The sequence below is a fragment of the Aethalodelphis obliquidens genome, unplaced genomic scaffold (genome assembly GCF_003676395.1).
Source record: "Aethalodelphis obliquidens isolate GAN/ISIS:26980383/991018 unplaced genomic scaffold, ASM367639v1 scaffold21, whole genome shotgun sequence".
Taxonomy (NCBI): Eukaryota; Metazoa; Chordata; class Mammalia; order Artiodactyla; family Delphinidae; genus Aethalodelphis; species Aethalodelphis obliquidens.
The window spans coordinates 24478002-24489198 of NW_020837965.1; the positions used below are offsets into that span (position 1 = coordinate 24478002).

Here is an 11197-nt window from a genome sequence, read left to right on the forward strand (position 1 = left end):
CCTATCCCACCCCTCTAGGTGGTCACAAAGCACCGAGCTGATCTCCCTGTGCTATGCGGCTGCTTCCCACTAGCTATCTATTTTATCTTTGGTAGTGTATATATGTCCATGCTACTCTCTCACTTTGTCACAGCTTACCCTTCCCCCTCCCCATATCCTCAAGTCCATTCTCTAGTAGGTCTGTGTCTTTGTTTTTTTGTTTTTGGTCTGTGTCTTTATTCCCGTCTTACCCCTAGGTTCTTCATGACCTTTTTTTTTTTTCTTAAATTACATATACATGTGTTAGCATATGGTATTTGTTTTCCTCTTTCTGACTTACTTCACTCTGTATGACAGACTCTAGGTCCATCCACCTCACTACAAATAACTCAATTTCGTTTCTTTTTTTCAGAGTGTTTTTTTTTCTTTTTTTTTTTTTCAGAGTTTTTGATCAGTTTCCTTGGATTCCAAGCTATGGATTGTAAGGGAATGAATGAATACATTTATGTCACAGTCAGTTATTTAAAAGGGGGCAAATCATGGACCAGTGATGAACACTTTTAAGTTATAAAGCAAGTACATCCTTCACTGCTGGTGTCCATGTAAAGAATATGAAGTCTAGGCTCCAACCTGTTTGTTTAAGGTTCACAGATAAATTCATGTTATAATGTTTCAGTTTGGGCTGCTTGTGGGCTTACTATTTTTTAAGTTAAGTATAGTTGATTTACTATATTATTTTCAGCTCTACAGCATAGTGATTCAGTATTTTTTGCAGATTATACTCCATTATAAATTATTACAAGATAATGGGTATAATTCCCTGTGCTATACAATATATCCACAAGTTTGTTTTCTATTATCTGTTTCTGTTTTGCATATGCATTCATTTGTATTATTTTTTAGATTCCACACATAAGTTATATAGTATTTGTCTTTCTATGTCTGACATATTTCACTAAGCATAATATTCTCTAGGTCCATCCACGTTGCTACAAATGGCAGAAATTCATTCTGGGTTGCTTCCATGTCTTGGCCATTGTAAATAGGGCCGCTATGAACATTGGGGTGCATATATCTTTTTCAGTTAGTGTTTTCATTTTTTCCAGATATATCTCAGGAGTGGAATTGTTGGATGATATGGTAGTTCTATTTTTAGTTTTTTAACTACTGTTTTCCATAGTGGCTGCACCAGTTTGCATTCTCATCACCTCCTCTCTAACATTTGTTTTTGTAGACTTTTTGATAATAGCTATTCTGACAGGTGATACCTCATTGTGGTTTTGATTTGCATTTCTCTAATAGCGTTATGAGCATCTTTTCATATGCCTGTTGGCCATCTGTATGTTTTCATTGGAAACATGTCTATTGATGTCTTCTGCCCAATTTTTTTTTTTTTTTTTGCGGCACGCGGGCCTCTTACTGTTGTGGCCTCTCCCGTTGCGGAGCACAGGCTCCGGACGCGCAGGCTCAGAGGCCATGGCTCACGGGCCTAGCCGCTCCGCGGCATGTGGGATCTTCCCGGACCGGGGCACGAACCCGTGTCCCCTGCATCGGCAGGCGGACTCTCAACCACTGTGCCACCAGGGAAGCCCCTTCTGCCCATTTTTTGATTGGGTTGTTTGTTTTTATGATATTGAGTTATATGAGCTTGGATTTACTCTTGTTAATTAATGATAGCCATATGATTAAATTAATCCATGACTAATCAAATTAAATGATAGATAAGCAAATAGATAAATACATAATAAGGGTCAAAAATGAGCACTGGCAAAATGTGCCATGAAACAAAATTTTAGATTAACCCAACTTTGTTTCTTCTTCAATTTTTAAAATTAATTAATTAATTAATTGGCCAAGCCCTGTGGCATGTGGCATCTTAGTTATCTGACCGGGGATCGAACCCATGCCCCCTGCGTTGGAAGCTCGGAGTCTTAACCACTGGCCCGCCAGAGAAGTCCCAGATTAACCTAAGATTGAACGAGTGAGGTCCACTTAAAAAAAAAAAAAGATAAAAGAGGTTGCTTCATTCATTTTACAGTTGTTTACTATTTTCCTTTATTTATTTATTTACCACTGTTGATTTACACATTCCATCAGGGATAAAGATTTAGGTTTCTAATCTATCGAGAGGCAAAACACAAGGAAAGGTGGAAAATTGTTAGTGAAGTAAAATGAGATGTTCCTGGATTGTTTTGTTGCACATTTAAAATTTGAACAAATTAAAGAAAGATTAAAGGACCAAGAATGGCCCTGATGAGTTTGGGTTTGCATGAAGACGGTTGATCGATCCATATGTGCTATAATGGGGTCCATTGTAGAAAGAGTGTATTAGTTCTGAGAGAAATGAGCAAAAACCAGAAGGTGGTAATGTTCTTAGATCTTATTCTTGCCTTGTGGTGATTAATGGATATTGATTCATGATTAGTCAATCAATGAATGAATGAATACACAAATGTATAAATGAATAAAGAAAAAAGGCCCAAGCCTGGATCACTGATGAGCACTCTGAGGCGTCCAAACCAAGGATGTTGATTAAACCCCATGACCCTGAGGCCCATTGTAAACCCCATGACCCTGAGGCCCATTGTGAACCCCATGACCCTGAGGCCCATTATAAAAACAAACCTAATTCCCTGCCGTGGCGGGACATGAACTTGTAGCTGAAGTTAGGAATGCAGGCATCTTGCTCTTAGCTTTGATAGATCTTAGGTATAGATCCTTTTATTAGTGTATCAGTAATGAGTAAATAAATAAATGTATTATTTAATGAAGGCAAAGAGGGCAAGATAACCACCAACAATGAGAGTATCTGATGAAAAACAGATTATTCTTAAAACATTTGTGAGGAGTTGAGTTCTAATAAATGAAGGGTCCAAGGCATTTAACATGTTGATCAGGAACCTATGGGCAACTCTATGTAAGAGTCAGTGTTGTTTCTGGGTTGGTGGTTGTTAATTTTATTAAGAAAGGGGGGAAAAGGGAAATGTAATAATCGATTACAGAACTACTTAATTAAAGAAGATCAAGCATGGGCCAATATTAAGAATTCATGACATGAGAGGAGTTATGATTAGATCAGTTTGTCTCAACCAGTATCATTTTTGAAAAACACATCTAGTTGTTATTCTGTGGGTATTGAGTTTTTATAAATTTATTTATTTATGACTGCATTGGGTCTTCATTGCTGCGCGCCGGCTTTCTCTAGTTGTGGCGAGCGGGGCTACTCTTCGTTGCAGTGCGTGTGCTTCTCATTGCGTTGGCTTCTCTTGTTGTGGAACATGGACTCTAAGTGCGTGAGCTTCAGTAGTTGTGGCACGTGAGCTCAGTATTTGTGGTGCACGGGCTTAGTTGCTCTGCAGCATGTGGGATCTTCCCGGACCAGGGCTCGAACCTGTGCCCCTTGCATTGGCAGGTGGATTTTTAACCACTGCGCCACTGGGGAAGTCCGTGGGTATTGAGTTTATGGGCAGATGTTAGTGTTATTTAGGATCCTTACCTGGGGTATGTAAGTGATATTATTGTTAGTGAATGAAGGAAGAGGTTATTTAAAAGAAGGCAAACATGGACCAATGAGTATATTGTGTCATTAAAAATGGTTTATTAATCTCACTGTACTCTTCTGCCATGCGTATAAATAAAAGGGGACTGAGCTGTGCCCACTTTGGGTAAAGAGCCATAGAGATAGTTACCTATAATAGTATTTTAGACCATTTTGCATTTGCTTTGAAAAAATGAACAAGTTATTCCATGAGTAAATAAATAAAAAATAAACAAATATATGAATAAAGTCATAAAGTAGGGTCAAACATGGTGAGAATATATCAAGAAACAATGTTGTAAATTCACTTCATTCTAATCAAGGAAGACCTGTAAAGAAGGTAATATGGGCTCTTACCTATGTGAGTAAGGTTTAATAGAAAGAATTTGGAACAGGCATAGTTTTTAATTATTCTACTAGGATGTAAATTTAACAGTTGTCGTCATATTATGTACATTAATAATTAAAAAATAAATAAAAAGAGGGCCATTTTTGGGCTAATTGAGTGTGATGCAAACAGGGTTTTATGATAAATCTGTTACAGTAAGACTAAGGTCTCTTAAAAAAAATCGACACTGCCTCTTCAGTTTTCTAAAATCTGTTTTTTACTGCACAGATTCAATATACCCCAATCTGATTTATTCATTACCAATGATGAAGATCTTGGCTGTCACTTCTGTGGATGAAAAGCAAAGGGACTCATGTAAGTAAAAAAGTTTGTGTTCTTGGTTTGAAGGTAATTCATGTGGTCCATGGAATTGTTTCAAAGGAATGAGTGGCCACTGCAGACATAAAATCAAAAGATGTCACATATGGACCACTGCTGAGAAAGTGTAATGAACCATGGGTTAAGACTGATCCATTTTAGTGAAACTGAGATCCTTTAAAAATAAAGTTGGGGGATTTTGCATTCATTTTCACAGTTGCTTAATACTCCATTTTATTTTTGCACAACATTTAAAGAATATTTTTCAGCTGATAACAGTCTAGATTGTTAAATCATGGAGGAGGGGGCACCTAGAAAGATAGAAAGTATTGTCAGTGCTCTAGTTGTGGGGTAAGATAGTAGGTTCATTGTAGTACTTTTAAAATATGAAGAAATTAGATGAAAGATGAGTAAACAGGGAGTAGTAAAACTACATGCCCATGGGATGGGCATGATGCAAGGTTATTGATTAATCTATATGTGAAACACTGAGAGCCAATTGAAAATAGACCTCATTTGCTAGCTCTGTGGGGAATAAATAGCTGTAACAGCTCTCTGCAATATTCAAAGATCTTGCTCTTGGGTTTTTGTGATTCACGGGAATCATTTTTTTTTAACTCAATGAAACCATGAATGAAATAATCAGTAAATAATGAATGCATAAACAATCCATAAACAAGAGCTTGGATCAATGATGAGAGTTCTGGGGTGTATGAATCAAGAATTTTGATTAAACCCTAACTCTGAGGTCCATTAGAAAAAGACTTAGTTTTTCCCTCTAGGGGAATAGAGTTCAGAGCCAATTGGGGATCTGTTCTTAGGTCTTAGTTGTTCCTGGTTATGGCGTGTATTGATGTAAATGAATCAGTGAGTGCATGAATGAATAAATGAATAAATGTGTAAGTGAATGAAGACAAAACAGGTTACACACGAGTGTCCATGTTGGCATTCTGGGTTGGTGGGAGGATGATCTAGTCATGTATTTCTGTGGGTAATCAGCCTGTGGGCAATTGTTAGCATTTTTGGTGTTCAAGTATAGATTCTCAGGTAATTATTTATGGTTATAAGTTATTGAATTAATATGATTGTATCTCAAATGATTATTTAAAAAAGGGCAGACTATGAACAAATATGGAGCATGTGATGTGAAGTAAGGTTAATGACTAATCCTGGTCAGATTATTCCATTGAAAATTAAATAAATAAATGAAAGGATTTGTACAGTCATAAAGTAAGATAAAGCTAGGATTATTTGTGAGAATGTGCCATGATGCTAGATTTAAAATTTATCCAATTCTGCACAAAGTTCGTGAAAATAATTAGTAGGCTATTAACTAAGAGCAGGGAGTATACAGCCATGCACCGTAATGTTTAAAAGCCTTATTCTTGAGTTAGGTGTTGGATTCAATGATGCTTGTTGCTACATAGCTTAAAATTAAAAATAGAATAAGTTGATAAATTAAAAAGGATTGCAGCTTTTGCACCAATAATGAGAATGTGATATGATCCAAGTTGATGATTAATCTGGCAGTGCAGAGCTCACATCCATTTAAAAACATCTAATATAGACTATTTAGAATTGGCTTTTTCCTTCACTGAATGAATATACCACAGCCAACTCAATCATTTTCTAATGGCGAATATTTTAGCTGTTGCCTTTGTCAGTAAAGAGCACAGAGACCAATATAAATAACTGTTAAAGTTCATGTTCTTAATTTGGGGAGTTTGTTCATGGATTTTTAAGGAGTTATTTTTTAAAAACTGGTTTTACATATATAAATAAAATTAAAGAACACCAAACATCGACCAAGAATGGGAATGTTATGAACCAAGGTTCATGATTAATCATTTTTAGGGCCACATAATATCCCATTTTAGTTTGACCCCCAAATATATTTAGAAATCCATTCCTTGATCAAGATCAAGGTCATTTACCTGTTGAGGATGGAGAACATAGGAAGAAAATTACATTGTTTTAGTTGTGAGGGAAGATGGTGGTTCATAGTTTTTATTCTACCATCTTTACAATACGGACAAATTAGGTAAAGAGACAAGCAAAAACCTTTTATCAATATGGCATTGCTATGAAGCACAACTGTTGATCAATCTGTACATGCAACACAGAGGTGCATTGAAAGAAGACATTAAATGTATTAGTTCTGTGGGACAAGTGTGAACAGACCTTCCTTAGTAACAATCACTCATCTTGTTCTTGGCATTTATAATTCATGGATATTGATTGTATTATAATTTATGCATGTAAAAATGATCCAGAAAGGAAGACATGAATGAAGAAGAGAAAAAATGCAAAGTCTCGGTCCATGATGAGTATCTTGGGGTGTCGGAATTAAGGATTCTGATTAAACTCTATAGCTCTGAGGTCGTTATAAAAAGAGATCTAGTTATTCACTCTATGGTGAGGGTGCTTGTGGCATAAGAAAGGAATATTCAGGATCCTGTTCTTGGGCTACGTGTTCCTTGGGTATGGATTTTTTTTTTTAACATCTCTTTTGGAGTATAATTGCTTTACAATGGTGTGTTAGTTTCTGCTGTATAACAAAGTGCATCAGCTATACATATACATACATCCCCATTTCTCCTCCCTCTTGCGTCTCCCTCCCACCTTCCCTATGGATATTTTTTTTTATTATAAATGAAACAATGCATGAGTAAAGAAAGACATGAAGGAATGAAGAAAGACAAGGAAAGCCATACACTGTTCAATTATGAGAGTATGTTTTCAAATATTTCTGAAGCACTGAGGTCTAGGAAAATAAATATATCAAGGTTTTACCTCTTTCAGCAGGGAGCAAACAGACAAGCCTGCCCAAGATTGAATGTTGTTATTACAGATTGATGGTGGGTTACTGATCGTTTATTTTGTTAAGAAAAGGGCAAACTGTTTGCACAAATAATTAAATATCTAATGGAAAAAAATCATGGACCAGTGATGAGAATATGTCCTATAACGAGAGTTATGATTAATTTAAGATGGTTGACTGTGAGTATATGATCACATGTTAATATTATTGGAAAGTTTTTGTCCGGTGGGTTATAATTATAATAGTGACATATTATAATTACATATTGCTGTTTCTGAATGAATGGATTCATATTTTCTTTAAAAGATGCAAATCGCACACCAATGAGGAGCTCTATTATGAAATAAGCATAGTGATTATCCTGTTTTACACAGTTGATTTCCATACTTTAAAAAAACTCTAGGCTTTTCCTATTTTGCATAATGTGCACATAGACAGATGCACATAATAGTATTTTGTTTCTGGGTTGCTGCCCAATTTAGCATTTTCTGTTTTCTTTATATAATGAGCAGCTGGTGAACTTACTCCATGAGTAATTAACTGAATGAATGAATGAGTGAGTGAGTGAATGAATACATAAAGAAGAGTCAAGCTTGGGCCGTGAAAAACAAGGATTAAAATTTGTCCAATTTGCACAAGAAAGATTCATTAAAAAGGAAATCTGAGTTAAAGTTCTGACTTGTGGGTTAGATTGTGGATTCAGTGGTGTTCATTATATTGCTTAAAATGAAAATTAAATAATTGAGTAAATAAAAAATAGTGATATTCTTGGGTCAAAGAAATGAAACAAGTTTTAGGTCTAATCTAGAACTCTACAGTTAGTATCCTCTAAACACACCTAAATTCATGATTTTTCATTAAAGCCTGCTTTTCATCTCAGAATTAACACACCGTAATTGATTTAATCATATCTAATGAAGAAGCATTTGGCTAATACTTCTCTGTTTAAGAAGCATACATACCAAGGTGGGTAACATTCAAAGTTTATGTTCTTGGTTAGGGGAAGTTGTTCATTTGTGCTCACTGAAATATTAAAAAAAATACGTGGCTAGATAAAAGTATAAAATGAAAGAAGGCTGTACATTACCAATGACAAGAATAGCTTATGAACCATAGGTAATGATGTTTAATTCACTTCTGCACAACTAATGACTCCTACAAAAAGATGGAAGTGTTTCACACATTTTCAGAGATGTTTGCTATTCTCTTTTATATTTACATGCCAGTTGATATCAACATTTTTCCCTTCAAAAGATCTCAGTGAGAGGAAGGACATATGTCCTACATTGAGGGTCATTGCAAAGAGATCTAGTGTTATTGGCTCTATAGGAAATGAGCATATAGATAGATCATAGTAACATTCAAGGATCTTATTCTCAAGATTCTGTAATTTATATGTAGTGATTGTGTTATTATTGGACTAGTGAATGAAACAATAAACAAAGGGATAAAGGATTGAAGAAAAAGAGTGCTGAGCTTGGATCAATGATGACTCCTAGAGTGGGGGTTAGGTCTGAATCCAAAATTGTAATTAATTCCTATCTCAAAATCTGTGGTCTATTGAGTAAAAAGCAGAAGGTAAACTCCCTGGGAAATGAACTCATGAACGGATAAAGAAATATGTAAATGAACGAAGATAAGGAGGGCCACACAGAGACCAATTATGAAATTATGTAATAAAGGTTATTATTAGCGCCTGTTTGAAACAGGGGGTTCCATAGATGAAGAGATCAAAGCTCTGAACCCTTCCGTAGGGACAGTATAGACAGAGATACCTCAGAGTCCAGGTTGCTGCTTTCATTGCTGGTTTGGTTGTTTTAATTAGAAAAGGAGAAAAAAAAAAAGTTTACATAAAGAGTTGCTTAAATAATTGTCTTATTGAGAGAGGGCCAAACATGAACCAATACTGAGACTGTGTCATATGATCAGAGTTAGGATTAATCTAACTCTATTCGCTGAGTCTTATTTTTAAAAAAATCAAGAGGATTTAGTCAGTTATGTCCATGGAGCACTAAGCAGGATATTCAGTGGTCTTATGCAGTGCCTTGCTTTTCATTGATATTGATATGTTGTTATAAGAGAATGAAGGAATGTATTTTATATATAGTTACTCAAAAGAAGGCCAAGGAAGGGCCAGTGAGGAACATGTGTTATGAACCAGAGGTAATGATTACTCCAGTTATACCCAAATGTTGTCCAGATAAAGAACGAGAATTCTGGGTTTCTCCCCACTTTGGCTAAAAGTGGTCAAGCACGGACCAATGGGACTGATATAGAAATTCACATGGAGAAATTCTTTAGAAAAATGGGTAATTTATTTCATGCCTAATTATATACGTGAATCAATAAATGAATTACTAGATATATAAATCAGAAAAAATTGTGTGAATTGGTGAGACTATACCACAAAACAAAGATTTACATGTATCCAATTTTGCACAAGTGAGATACATTAAAAGCACTCACCAAGCTGTTACCTTTATGAATAGGGAGTGTGTAGACAATTTATGACAGATGAAGCTTCTTATTCTCATATTGGTATTCATTGTATTATTTAAAAATAAAAATTAAATGAATCAACGAGTAAAGAGTGCCATTCTTGGGCAATGATGAGATTATTAAATGACCCAAGTTTATAATTAATCAAATACTGAAAAACTAACTCCCATTAAAGAAAATCTAACTCTAGGCTCTTTCTTTTTTTGGAAAGTCTGTGTTTTCACCAAGTGAACGTACTACAGATGATTTAATCATTATCTAATGCTAAAGATCTTGGCTTTTACAAATTTGGTGGGTAAGGACAGAAGAGAGTGATGTAAGTAACAGAGTTTATGTTCTTGGGTTGGGCGGTTGGTTTATGGGTGTTGCTTAAAGTTTTCGAAGTAATAATTGGGTATATTAATAAATAAAACCAAATAGCACCAACTTAGACCAGAACTGGGATTTATGATTGATTAATCTGATTTAGTACTCTTTTTAAAAAATAAATTTATTTATTTATTTATTTTTGGCTGCGTTGGGGTCTTCGTTGCTGTGCGCGGGCTTTCTCTAGCTGCGGCGAGTGGGGGCTACTCTTCCTTGCGGTGCGCAGTCTTCTCATTGCGGTGGCTTCTCTTGTTGTGGAGCACGGGCTTGTTGCAGAGCACGGACTCTAGGCACGCAGGCTCAGAAGTTGTGGCTTGCGACGTCTAGAGCACAGGCTCAGTAGTTGTGGCGCACGGGCTTAGTTGCTCCGCGGCATGTGGGATCTTCCCGGACCAGGGCTCAAACCCGTGTGCCCTGCATTGGCAGGTGGATTCTTAAGCACTGTGCCACACGGAAACCCCGATTTAGTACTCTTAAAGTCCAATAAAAAAAGATGCAGGTGTTTCCTTCACTTTCAGGGCTGCTTCACATTGTGTTTTATTTTTGTAGTGCAATTCATTTAAGTATGGTTCCATTGATAAAGATTTAAGCTATTAATTTTTTGAGGGAGGAGCACATAAGAAGATGGAAAAAATTGTTCTAGTTGTGGAGTGAGATTATGGGTCCCTTAGTTATTCACTGCGTCATCTTTAAATGAAAAGGGCCAAGCGTGGACCAATGGGACTGATATGAAGCAAGGATGCTGATTAATTTATATGTGCAAAAAACACATATATATATTGCAAAAAATGTCTGTTAGCACTGTGGGAAGTAGGCATATAGACAGTTATTAGTGATATTCAAGGATGTTGTTCTTGGGCTTTTTGATTCATGAGAATTGATTATATTATTATTAGTGAATCAATGAATAAAGGAATAAACAATGCATAAAAAAGGAAGAAAAAGATGCCCGATATAGACCAACGATGAGTATTCTGAGATGTATCAATCGAAGATTTTGATTAAGCTCTGTAACTTTGAGATTTATTAGAAAAAAGAAACCTTGTTTATTTCCTTTGTGGAAGAGGGGCTTACAGCGAAAGTCAGGAGTAGGCAAAGATGTGGTTCTTGAGGTTTAGTTCTTAATGCCTGTGAAATGTATTGTAAGTGAAGCAATGCAAGAATAAATGAAGAAGTGTAAATGAATGATGACCAATGATTCAAGTCTGCAATGAAACAAGGATTGTTATTTAAATATATTATTTCCTGAAGCACTGAGTTTCATAACCTAAATAGATCAAGTCTCTCT

General features: G+C 35.8%; 1 non-coding gene and 1 pseudogene across 1 annotated transcript; both read left to right on the top strand.

Annotated features, from left to right (window-relative positions):
• Window positions 1-4907: 4907 nt before the first annotated feature.
• On the top strand, window positions 4908-4977 carry LOC113627827 (uncharacterized; annotated as a pseudogene).
• Window positions 4978-6536: 1559 nt separating this feature from the next.
• On the top strand, window positions 6537-6608 carry LOC113627840 (small nucleolar RNA SNORD113/SNORD114 family). Its single transcript, XR_003435756.1, has one exon. It is a non-coding gene; the product is annotated as a small nucleolar RNA SNORD113/SNORD114 family (small nucleolar RNA).
• The last annotated feature ends 4589 nt before the right edge of the window (window positions 6609-11197 follow it).